The sequence below is a fragment of the Megalobrama amblycephala genome, linkage group LG4, assembly GCF_018812025.1.
Source record: "Megalobrama amblycephala isolate DHTTF-2021 linkage group LG4, ASM1881202v1, whole genome shotgun sequence".
NCBI classification, from domain to species: Eukaryota; Metazoa; Chordata; class Actinopteri; order Cypriniformes; family Xenocyprididae; genus Megalobrama; species Megalobrama amblycephala.
The window spans coordinates 54640111-54652567 of NC_063047.1; the positions used below are offsets into that span (position 1 = coordinate 54640111).

General features: G+C 38.5%; 1 protein-coding gene across 3 annotated transcripts in view; it reads left to right on the forward strand.

The window, feature by feature from the left end:
• The window catches only part of zswim7 (zinc finger, SWIM-type containing 7), a 183532-nt gene that overhangs the window by 140863 nt on the left and 30212 nt on the right, over window positions 1-12457 (forward strand). The gene's annotated exons all lie outside the window — the stretch shown is intronic.

Consider the following 12457-nt stretch of genomic DNA (forward strand, 5'->3'; position numbering starts at 1 on the left):
TTCTTCACCGCATCTCAAAACGATGAAAAGTAGCCTACGTGAAACTGACCAAGCTTGATGCGTTTTTTCGAGCTGATGCGGGCATTCACTCTGTTGTATGTATCACCTCAGAATCTGCATCTGAATAGAGTGCCCGCTCCGTGGGTGTGGCCGCATTAGCGGATAATGAGCTGACTTGCAAATGTCTGACAACCTTCTCTTTTCGTACAGATTACATAAACAGAGAATATTTGTTTTCAGTTTAATTTACATGATTTAAAACCTGATATTTCAACGTTTCTTTAGACATATGTCTCATTTTTTTTGTGATTAGTATGTACAATGAGTGCATATGTCATAGTTTAGTTTTATTTTCAAGATGGAAGAATGCGGTTTTACAGATGCTAGAAACATAGATTTTAAATGAAAGATTGGTATCAAAGATCACACCCAGTTTCCTAACTGATGACGAAGACTTAACAGAGCAGCCATCAAGTGTTAGACAGTATTCTAGGTTATTATGTGCAGAGGTTTTTGGTCCAATAATTAGAATCTCTGTTTTTTCTGAATTTAGTAGTAGGAAATTACTGGTCATCCAAAATTTTATATCAGCTATGCATTCCGTTAATTTTGTGAATTTATATTACTTCTGTCTCTATGACAAAAAATGACAGAGTATTTTAAGTTGATTTTGCTGCTATGTGAAAAAAATCCAGCAAAATGTGCCAGCGCGTTTCCCGACTCCAGAGGGTTAAATGTAAACACAACTTTTGTGTCTTTATCAGCATATATACTGTCCCTGATAATTATCACACATGCACTTACCTCTTGCTCCGTTAATGTAAATCCGTTTTAATGAATGAAATGAATGACTTGCTCTAACTGTTGCTTTGCTCTTCGTCAACACGCGCTTGCACCACCGGCTGGTGAGGTCAATTAACAGCAGATGGAGGTTATGCTTGGTACTCTACTGCTTTTCCTGCAGCCCTAAAAATACAATGCATTAATACAATGCATATTTTTTTAAATAGTGCAATTCAAGATTCTTTTTTTTTTTTTTTTTTCAAAAACACATGCATATTAATAATAACATATTATTTTACTTCCAAACATAATGAGCCATTCAGTCAGGAATGTGACTGAGTGAACTAAGAAAGAATGCAATGACAAAAGAAATTTATAATTTTTTTGTTTGTAGTTTATTTAGAATATGATTTAACTATATAAATGAGAGTCAAAGACACATTTTGACTACACAGTTATACCTGGAAATAAATCCTGTTATATATCACATATAAGTGAACATCACATACCTGGCATTTAGTGTTTCTGCACTGGAGAAAAAGAAAGAAAGAAAGAAAGAAAGAAAGAAAGAAAGAAAGAAAGAAAGAAAGAAAGAACGAACACTTTCCTGCTTCCAGTCAGTGATCTCAGTAACATATGCATGCTGTCCAGTGTGGGCAAATATCTGTATTTGTTTTTTGAAAGAAGTCTCATGCTCATCAAGCCTGCATTTATTTGATCAAAAATACAGAAGAAAACAGCAATACTATGAAATTGTCACAGAGACAAACTCAGTGGTTCCCTCCTCTGGCCATCGGAGGGAGCCTTCTCCCAAATACTAACACACACACACACTACATTTAGTCACCTGGACTATAAAAGACTCTCTCATGCACCCTCATATTGCGAAGTCTTGTTTTGCCTTGGTGAACATTTCTGAGTGTTTATATCCCTGTCTGATTATCTGTTGCTGACCCTGTTGCTACCTGTTACTGATACATTTCTGCCTGCCTTTAACCCTTGCCTGGTACAACGATCTGTGAGTGATATCTGCCTGTCTTGACCTGTCTGCCTGTTACCTTGACCATGATTCTGCCTGTCCCTGTCATTCCTGTTTGCTCCTGTTTGACCTTGCCCATACGACTACCCTTTATTATTAAAAGCATGCAAATGGAGTGATGAATCATTACAGAAATATTATTACCATTTAAAATAATGGTTTTATATTTTAATATACTTTAAAATATAATGTATTTCTGTGATGCAAAGCTGAATTTTCATTATTCATTGTCATAAAAAGCTTCATTGATATGGCACTAGACTGTTTCACAGTAAACACTTCACAATCTGTTCAAAACATTTCATTTTGCCATTAATTGTAATAATCCAGTGAGATTTTTGAATACAAAATAAGACTGATAACAGCCGGTGCTCCACATGGAGATCAGAGATCACCATCATCAAATCTGTCTGTGATTACATGAAGAAACATATGAAACTGAGACAAACCAAATCCAGAAGAACTGTGGCTGTGTCTCTAAGAGATTTTAAGAAACCTGCCTCCAAAGCTACCTGAAAACTTATGCCCAAGTGTACCTGGACAAGAGCTGTTTTAAATGCAAAGGGTGGTCACACAAAATATTATTTTGATTTAGTTAATAAAAGTTAATTGATAAATAAAATCTATTTATAACAGTATTATTTAAAAACATCCTCACTTTACAGCATTTTTACACAAGTGCCTAAAACTCTTCACAGTACTGTATCGTTGCAGGCAGGTTTCTTCAAGCATCTTAGAGACACGGCCACAGTTCTCCTGGATTTAGTTTGTCTCAGTTTCATCTGTTTCTTCATGTAATCACAGACGGATTCGATGATGGTGAGATCAGATCACTGTGTGGAGCACCGGCTGTTGTCAGACTCCTTGTGTATTCAAAAATCTCACTGGATTATTACAATTAATAGCAAAATGAATGTGTGGAAATGTGAACGGATATTTCCTATTGACACACTACAGCAAAAGATATAAATAACTGGCTTAAAACCTTTTTTGGGAGGTGAAAATACTGATGTGCCTAAGACTTTTGCACAGTACTGTATGTGTAGAAAAAATGAAAAATCTTCCAGAATTATTCCTCACCGCATCTCAAAACGATGTACATGAATCTGACTAAGCTTGATGCATTTTTCCGAGCTGATGTGGGCGTTCACTCTCTGTTGCATTGATCACCTTAGAATTTGCGTTTGAAAGCTCTGTACTATCCGTGGGCGTGGCCGCATTAGTGGATAATGAGCTGACTCGTGAATGATTGACATGTATCTCTTTTGAAACAGATTACATAAACAGAGAATGTTAGTTTTCGATTTGACTTACATGATTTAAAACCTGACATTTCAATGTTTCTTTAGACATATGTCTCATGTTTGTGTGATAAGTATTTACTAAGTTACAGTTCATTTTCTGAGGACTATCAGAATGGACTTCATTCAGAAGAAGACTGCAGCTCATGCATCATGATATTATTTAGTTTGCAAAAACCACAACATTTTGTTTTTATTGTGTGTATACAAATAAAAGAAGACATTCCACAGTTTTTTTTTAAATATATAGGGTACAACGGGGCTAAAGGCACACCTTAAGAAAAACGTCTCAGGTTACATATGTAACCATAGTTCCCTGAGAACAGGGAACGAGACTCTGCGTTCAATCACACTTTGGAGGAACGTCACACGTGAGCTGATGTCTGAAAGCTAAGTATCAAAAAACTCCAGTCATATTGGCCGGCAACAGCCTATGACATCATCATAGCGTGACCTTTCGAAGGGAACTTCAACTCTGCATTCAATCACACTTTGGGGAACGATATACCCACACCGCCATGCTTAAGGACAGTGCATGCCAAAAGATGGCTAGACAAACGTCAAGCAGTTTCCAATGAAATGCCAGATAGCAACTCATCCTCGGGTCACACAAAGGCTGTCAGTGACAGCATTCCCTACGGCCAACAACCCAAGCTGAGCCTCAAAGAGGCCTTCCGTAGAAAGCCTACTAAGGCCGCTAAAAGCATCTGGGGCCAACTTTTCAAGGAAAAGTGGTCCCCTGTGGCCAGGGAACCGAAAGGAGCCCCGGCCAGTCACTAGAGGGGAACGAAGTCACCCCCAATGCCACCAGGGAGGCCGACCTGGTCTGATGTAGGACAAACTTAGTCTTGGCCAACCCTGTCTGAATACAGAATCTCAATAACGCATTCTTCAGAGAAGAGAGCAAGTAAGAGCGACTGCAAGAGGGGTAGTAAGCAACTCAAACCCACACGTAGAGACGGGCATCCTGGAGAGCAAAACTCAGCTGAGTGCTATAAACCCTCGTATTGAGGGGAGTATAATCCGCTCATCCTAGGATCTACTCAGCACCTGATTATTTGCACTGAGGAGGCTGTGCACTATGGAACCCTGATACAGGGGAGATGATCAGCTTAGGGAGCTAAGCACTATTACACAGACAACCCTAGCAGGGAAGTACAAAGCTCATCCTAACAGGTAGACCTGGAGATACTGTAAATACTGTGGGTACATAATCATGGAGGCCAGAAAGGGGACTACATCATGATAATAGCTTTATATGGAGCATGACTCGCATACGAAAAGCATTTCGCCATATTAGCAGGATATTCAATGGTGGCCTGTGAGGGCCACCTTGAACAACCTGTCTTGCTGGGAGCAGGACATATGACTTAGTAACAGTAGTTCAACTGTAAAGTTCCCACATGACAACCTACCTAACACAATCCAACGATCAGTGTACTTGGTAAAAGAAACTTTTTACTCTTTAAAGCAAGAGGAGTACAACGTAGCCACTCCATGAGGAGCCAACATGCACTAAGGAAGGCCTTTGATGGGCTTATGACCTCAGCAGACACGTGGCATCAGCTCGTGGCAGTGTTTAAAGCACCAGGAAGGATAAATAACCGAACCATAAGGAGGTTAAATTATCACCTAGGGCCCTGGCCAGCCAGAAGTGTATTCAGTAGGATACTGATAACTTTCTAGTAAGAGGATTACACCACAACATTCAACGTTCAAAAAAGGCAGCCTAGAGGGCCTAAAAACTGTTAAGCCATACGGCGTTAGTCTAGTGGCCATTAAGTTTCTAGGAGCAAAAATTGAACCAGCCTAGATACTAGGTAGCTACTTAGCTCAACTAGAGTAGAAACCCAGACTCAAGGAGACTGATGTAGTTAAAACCAAACCTCAGTAAGGTTTCACCACAAAAACTCACCCCTGAGAGGTCAGCCACTCAGAAGAGTACTCGGAAAAAGCACCTTTTTACTCTCAAAGCGATAGTAGTACATAACTGAACTCCAACATGCTACACGGGAGGCCCATAGGGCCTACCTTAGTAAACACGTGGCATCAGCAAGTGGCAACCATAACCATACCAACTATCAGGCCATGCATTCAAAGATTTAGTTTCTAAAAGGAAATGCCTATTACGCCATATACTCCACGAGAGGCCTGCTTGAAGCCTACTCAACAGAGGTGGGGCGTGGCCGATGGTAGTATTGGATTCACAAGCATCCTGCCAGCATGTCAGCTAAAAAGGAGGCCTTATGGGCCTCCAAGTTCAGCAACAAGTGCCGTTCAGCCCGTTTGTCACGTGGCATCAGCAAGTGGCAACCATAACCATACCAACTATCAGGCCATGCATTCAAAGATTTAGTTTCTAAAAGGAAATGCCTATTATGCCATATACTCCACGAGAGGCCTGCTTGAAGCCTACTCAACAGAGGTGGGGCGTGGCCGATGGTAGTATTGGATTCACAAGCATCCTGCCAGCATGTCAGCTAAAAAGGAGGCCTTATGGGCCTCCAAGTTCAGCAACAAGTGGCGTTCAGCCCGTTTGTCCATATAAACACAAACTGTGCCAACATGTAAACTAAAAGGAGGCCTAATTAGGGCCTACCCTAGTAAAGTCAAGTCAAGTCAAGTCAAGTCACCCTTATTTATATAGCGCTTTTTACAATGCAGATTGTGTCAAAGCAGCTTTACATTGATAATTGGTATATAATTTTCCTTTTAAAGAATAGTGTCAATGCAGGCAGATCAAAAGCACTGTTGAATAAATGTCAAGAATACTGTTGAATATCAAATGTCAAGTCAAATTAAATTAAATTAGGGCTGCACGATTAATCGTATTTTAATCACGATAACGATATCTGCTTCTCCCGATTGATTTTAAATAATCGTCACGATATTGGCCCACTCTATGAAAATGAACATAATTTGGAAATATTGGAAGTAATATTAGGAGTTTCGCTGTTTTATCTTTTGAAGTTCCTAAAGGTTTTACCAGTTTTCATAATGTTGATCAGCTAGAAATGATTGTTCTTTGCTTTACAAATTTGCAGGGCAATTTGAATCTGGTTTGTCTTATTGCAAACGAATTTTGTTGCTTTAAAATCTAATGTGAATACATATTACAAAGCGCTCACCAAAACCATGTTTTGTATTGATTTACCATCTAACGAAGTTATCATAGTTGGTTAAATTAAGTCGTTGTGCCACCTACAGGCCTTTTGGGTGAATTGTAGGTTGTAAAGAACTTGCAAAATAGCCATAATTACATTACTCTTTTTGATAGAATAAACGTAAATAATAATCGTGACTATAATTTTGAGGAAACTGTGGCACTGGCTGTCGTGTCGATGAGGCCTTCACAATGGATGATCTAGTCGACTCGATCTCGGCTGATACTTCAGGGCTGCGTTGTGGTCGTATCAAGGCGCCGGTCCTCGGTCTCATCTGGATACGGCCTGAATCCGGTTGACTACGGTAAACCTCGGGATAAACAGAAAGACTAATATTAGCGTAGATGCCATTCTTTTTCTGATGTAACGAGTACATCTGGTGTTATAGGAAGTGTTCCCGGTTCCGGCTGAACTAATTTATGCAGCCTAATAATCCTTGAAAATATAAATTGATAATGTGTTATGTGTATGCCAGGTTAAAGAGATGCGTTTTTAGTCTAGATTTAAACTGACAGAGTGTGTCTGCATCCCGAACAATGCTAGGAAGATTGTTCCACAGTTTAGGTGCCAAATAGGAGAAGGATCTACCACCTGCGGTTGATTTTGATATTCTAGGTATTATCAGCTGGCCTGAATTCTGAGATCACAATAAACGTGAAGGACTATAATGCATTAAAGGCAGGGTAGGTAAGAAATTTCGTTCCAAATTTGTTTAAACTTTCTATATATATACATGCATAATTAAAATGTAAGAACTCTGATAAAAAGAGTATACAAATCGAGTGACTCTAGACCGTTTAATCTGTATTAAACACAGCTCATTATTTCCATCCGGGACGAAACATAGGATTGGCTTAGGCGGCTGTCACTCTCTCGCAACCATGGCAACCACCCTTTTGCCACACATGACCTGCCACTTGCGCGCGCACGTTTGATTTGGGGAATTCAAGAGGCATGGATCCTAGGAATACCAAAACAATGGCAGAGAAACGGCAAGCAAAATTCACAGTACCGGCCTATGCAGTTAGTGAAGGCAAACCAGGCAAAAAAGGAAGACAGTAACAGTACAAGAAAAGGCAATGAACAAAAAGTCTTTGGATAAACAAAGAAATAAAACGATATTAATAAAATTAATATCGGCGTGGCTCTCCAGCGATGGCGAGAACTGAGGGAACTCAAGGGGCTGAAAAGTGACTCCTTGATGGCTTTATTTCTGCTGGACAGGTAAATCTTTCTTTTTGTATTTTGATCATACATATTTTTTTGTTTATTTTTTCATGAAGCATGTGTCATTAGCACACGTAGCTGCGTAATATAGCTAACATAACATTACTTAGCGAGCCGTTGTAGAGACGATAAATAATCTATAGGCCTAGCACAAGATGATAGCTATAGTGTTGAATTGTGCATATTTTTGCTTTAGATAACTAAATCCATGTTTAACAGATAGTAGGCCTAACGTTACTCCGCATCTAGGAACTTTTCTTAGAACTATATTTACCCTCTGTCTAACTCTTTTACCATGTTCACCTGTAAGTTTACCTGCACGTTTTTTTTCGCCTTTGTTTTGTTTTTATATTCTCTACCTATGTTTACTGATGTCTTTATCTTGTATCTGTGTGTGTCGTACACACTTTGTTGTATGTGTGTGTTATTATTTTGTGTCTGCAATGCAGTTGTGAGTTGATATTTGAGTGTATGTTACTCTGTTTATCTGTAGAACAACGTATATGTTATGAATCTTACACGAAATTCATCTTCATCACAGTGTAAATGATGGTAATGGAAAAACGTGTATCATGCAACCTGTTTTTAGCTTTGCATTATAGATAACTAACTCGTTAGCGAATTAAATTATGTTTATCTTCATAATTATAAAGTTATTTTTATTACATGTGATTCTGACATGATGTCACTACATGCACTGTGCTCCTTCCTCTCCGCTCGTCTCAGGTAAATAATGCGTCTTCCAGCTCAGTGGTCGGAGTCGCACGTTAATGCGTTTTGGGGGCGTGGCTTTGGAAGGAGCCCAGAAGGGAGGGGGTGGAGTGAATGGAAATAATGAGCTGTCTTTAAAACAGTCGTGAGAGGTCTACAGACACTCGATTTTTATACTTTCTTTTTCAGAGTACTTACATTTTAAATATGTATTGATATATAAATAAAGTTTAAACAAATTTTGAAAAAAAACGTTTTTTATACATTTTTTACCTACCCTGCCTTTAAGAGCTCGCTTAGGTACTGGGGGCTAAACCATTTAGTGCTTTGTAAGTAATTAACAAGATTTTAAAATCTATACAATGTTTAACAGGAAGCCAATGCAGTGACGACAGAACTGGGCTAATATGGTCATACTTCCTAGTTCTAGTAAGAACTCTAGCTGCTGCATTTTGTACGAGCTGTAGTTTATTTATCAAGCGAGCGGAACAACCACCCAGTAGAGCGTTACAATAATCTAACCTCGAGGTCATGAACGCATGAACTAACTGTTCTGCATTCTTCATTGAGAGCATATGTCGTAGTTTAGATATATTTTTAAAATGAAAGAATGCGTTTTTACAGATGCTACTAACATGGCCTTCAAATGAAAGATTGGTATCAAAGAGCACACCCAGGTTCCTAGCTGACGACGAAGACTTAACAGAGCAGCCATCAAGTGTTATACAGTATTCTAGGTTATTACGTGAAGAAGTTTTCGGTCCAAAAATTAGAATCTCTGTTTTTTCTGAATTTAGTAGTAGGAAATTACTGGTCATCCAGTTTTTTTATATCAGCTATACATTCTGTTAATTTTGTGAATTGGTAAGTTTCGTCAGGGCGCGAAGAAATATAGAGCTGAGTATCATCAGCGTAACAGTGAAAACTAACGCCATGCTTCCTAATGATATCTCCCAAGGGTAACATGTACAGAGTGAAAAGCAACGGTCCTAGTACTGAGCCTTGCGGTACTCCATATTTAACTTGTGATCGATATGACATCTCATCATTTACTACTACAGACTGATAACGGTCAGATAAGTATGATTTGAACCATGCCAATGCAATTCCACTAATGCCAATATAGTTATCAAGTCTATTTAAGAGAATATTGTGATCAATAGTGTCAAATGCAGCACTAAGATCCAGTAACACTAATAGAGAGATACAACCACGATCTGATGATAAGAGCAAATCATTAGTAACTCTGACGAGAGCAGTCTCAGTACTATGGTACGGTCTAAATCCTGACTGGAAATCCTCACAGATATTATTTCTTTCTAAAAAGGAACATAGTTGCGATGAAACTGCCTTTTCTAGTATTTTTGACAGAAAAGTAAGATTTGAGATTGGCCTATAATTGACTAATTCTTTAGGATCTAGTTGTGGTTTTTTAATAATAGGTTTAATAATAGCCAGCTTAAAAGTTTTTGGTACGTATCCTAATGACAACGATGAATTAACAATATTAAGAAGTGGATCTATGACTTCTGGAAGCATCTCTTTCAATAGCTTAGTTGGTATAGGGTCTAACATACATGTTGTTGATTTTGATGATTTAACAAGTTTAGACAATTCTTCCTCTCCTAAAGCAGTAAATGAAATGAATTTTTCCTCAGGGACACTACAATGCAAGGTCTGACACGATACTGTAGTAGACGGTTGCATGGTTATAATTTTCTCTCTAATATTATCAATCTTGCAAGTAAAGAAGTTCATAAAGTCATTACTGTTGTGCTCTTTGGAAACATCAGAAGTTGAAGCTTTCTTTCTTGTTAATTTAGTCACTGTATCAAACAAATACCTAGGGTTGTGTTTATTTTCTTCTAAGAGTTTTGAGAAATAGGCAGATCTAGCAGTTTTTAAGGCCTTTCTGTACTCAATCATTTTCTCTCTCCACGAAATGCGAAATACTTCTAGTTTTGTTTTCTTCCAGCTATGCTCCATTTTTCTGGCTGCAGTTTTTAGGGCCTGAGTCTGCTCACTGTACCATGGCATTGGATTAATTTCCTTAATGTTTTTTAAACGCAAAGGAGCAACTGGATCTAATGTGCTGGAAAAGACAGAGGCAATAGTTTCTGTTGCAACATCGAGGTCTTCTAAGCTGTCTGGTATGCTAAGGCGATGAAACTGATCAGGAAGATTATTTATAAAGCGATCTTTAGTGGTAGAAGTGATGGTTCTACTATATTTATGGCGGGGAGGCAGTTTAGCCGCTCTGAGATGTCGTCACTCTGCTGCAGAATTTCAACGGCATCAATATCGATTCCATGTGACAATATTAGATCTAAAGTATGATTACGACAATGAGTGGGTCCCGACACGTGTTGTCTAACACCAATAGGGTTTAGAATGTCTGTAAATGCCAATCCTAATGAGTCTTTTTTATTATCTACATGGATATTAAAATCACCAACAACAAGGACTTTATCTGCAGCTAGTACTAACTCTGATAGAAAATCAGCAAATTCTTTAATAAAGTCTGTATGGTGTCCTGGTGGCCTGTATACAGTAGCCAGCACAAATGTCAGCTTACATAATGTTACGTAAAGCACCATCACTTCGAAGGAATTATATTTGAAAGACTTTTGACTAATACTGTAAATATTACTATAAATTACAGCAACACCTCCCCCTTTGCCTTTCTGTCGAGGATTGTGTCGATAATCATAACCTTGAGGGCTGGACTCATTAAAGTAGTGTAATCATCTGGTTTTAGCCAGTTTTCTGTCAAACACAGCACATCTAGATTATTGTCTGTGATAATATCATTTACAATAAGTGCTTTTGAAGAAAGTGATCTAATATTTAACAATCCAAGCTTTATCATTTGTTTATCATTATTATCTCGATTTTTTATTTGTTGAACATCAATTAAATTTTTTCCATTGAATGGGTTTGGAAGTTTTTTGTTTTTATTCATTCGGGGTACAGACACAGTCTCTATGTGATAATATCTAGGTGTAAGTGTTTCTATGTGTTGGGATTTATCTGACTTCTGTAACGTGAGGCAGCTAGCAGACGGTCGGTTTAGCCAGTCTGTCTGCTTCCTGACCTGGGCCGTAGTTTGTCATGTTTCAGCTCTAAGACTATGTGCCATATTACTAGAGAGAAGAGCAGCACCATCCCGGGAAGGATGAATACCATCTCTTTTCAACAGGTCAGGTCTGCCCCAAAAACTTTTCCAATTATCTATGAAACCTATATTATTCTGTTTATTCTGTAAACACATGGCATCAGCCAGTCCAAGACCATACCAACCAACAGGCCATGCATTCAGTGGAAAACCTTTCACGCATAATACTGAGAGAAGGACTGCTTTCCATACAATCAAAGTTATATGCAATGTAGCTGTTAACAAGATCACAAAAGGGAGCTAGTCGAAACCAGCTTTTCTCAAAAAGTGGTTCTATACTACCCCGAGTATGCAATCCAACAGGTGATGCACTCAGTGACACAAATAAACCTCAACTGGGGAATATAAAGTCACCAATCTCTCCAATAGAGGCTAACATCAAAGAGCCTGCTATTATGAGAACAGGTGCTAACCTGTGGCAGCATAAGTAAGCTCACATACAAATGTAGGGCAAAGTCTAGAACTCAAAGCAAATGTAATGCTTTGACATACATGCTGTTTCCAATGAGGATAAACATTTCTCCACACAGATTCTCAAATCTGTACTAAGCCCTAGAGGACGAAGGCTAAAAAACTAGCACCGTCAACTCAAACTTGATTAATAAAATGTGGCTCAGAGGAAAAAAATATTTTCCATAGCATGAAAAGTTCTAGAAAGTGGGGCCTAGCATACATCTGCATAACTTATCTATGCAAAGATAAGGGCCTACCACCTGAGAAAAACAGCATCAGGGAGTCTAAAAACAGTCTACAACCTTAGATGTTAATCTCACCAATTGCTCCTACATAAACATTCCGCATATGACTGCAATTGCAGGTTTCAAACAGAGATGGCGACAAAGAGGAAAAATCGCAGACTGCAGCTTTAAATAGACCCAAATAAAATTAGAAAAGTTATGGTAATATATATGAGTGTTTGAGTTTAACTCACTCCCATAGAGACTTTAAAGAGTGATTTGTTTGTCTGCCTGCACTGATTTGACACTGTGAAATCAAAGAATGTATTTTTGGAAGCTGAAATTCTCTAGAGATTCAGCTGTGATAGTGCGTAACACTC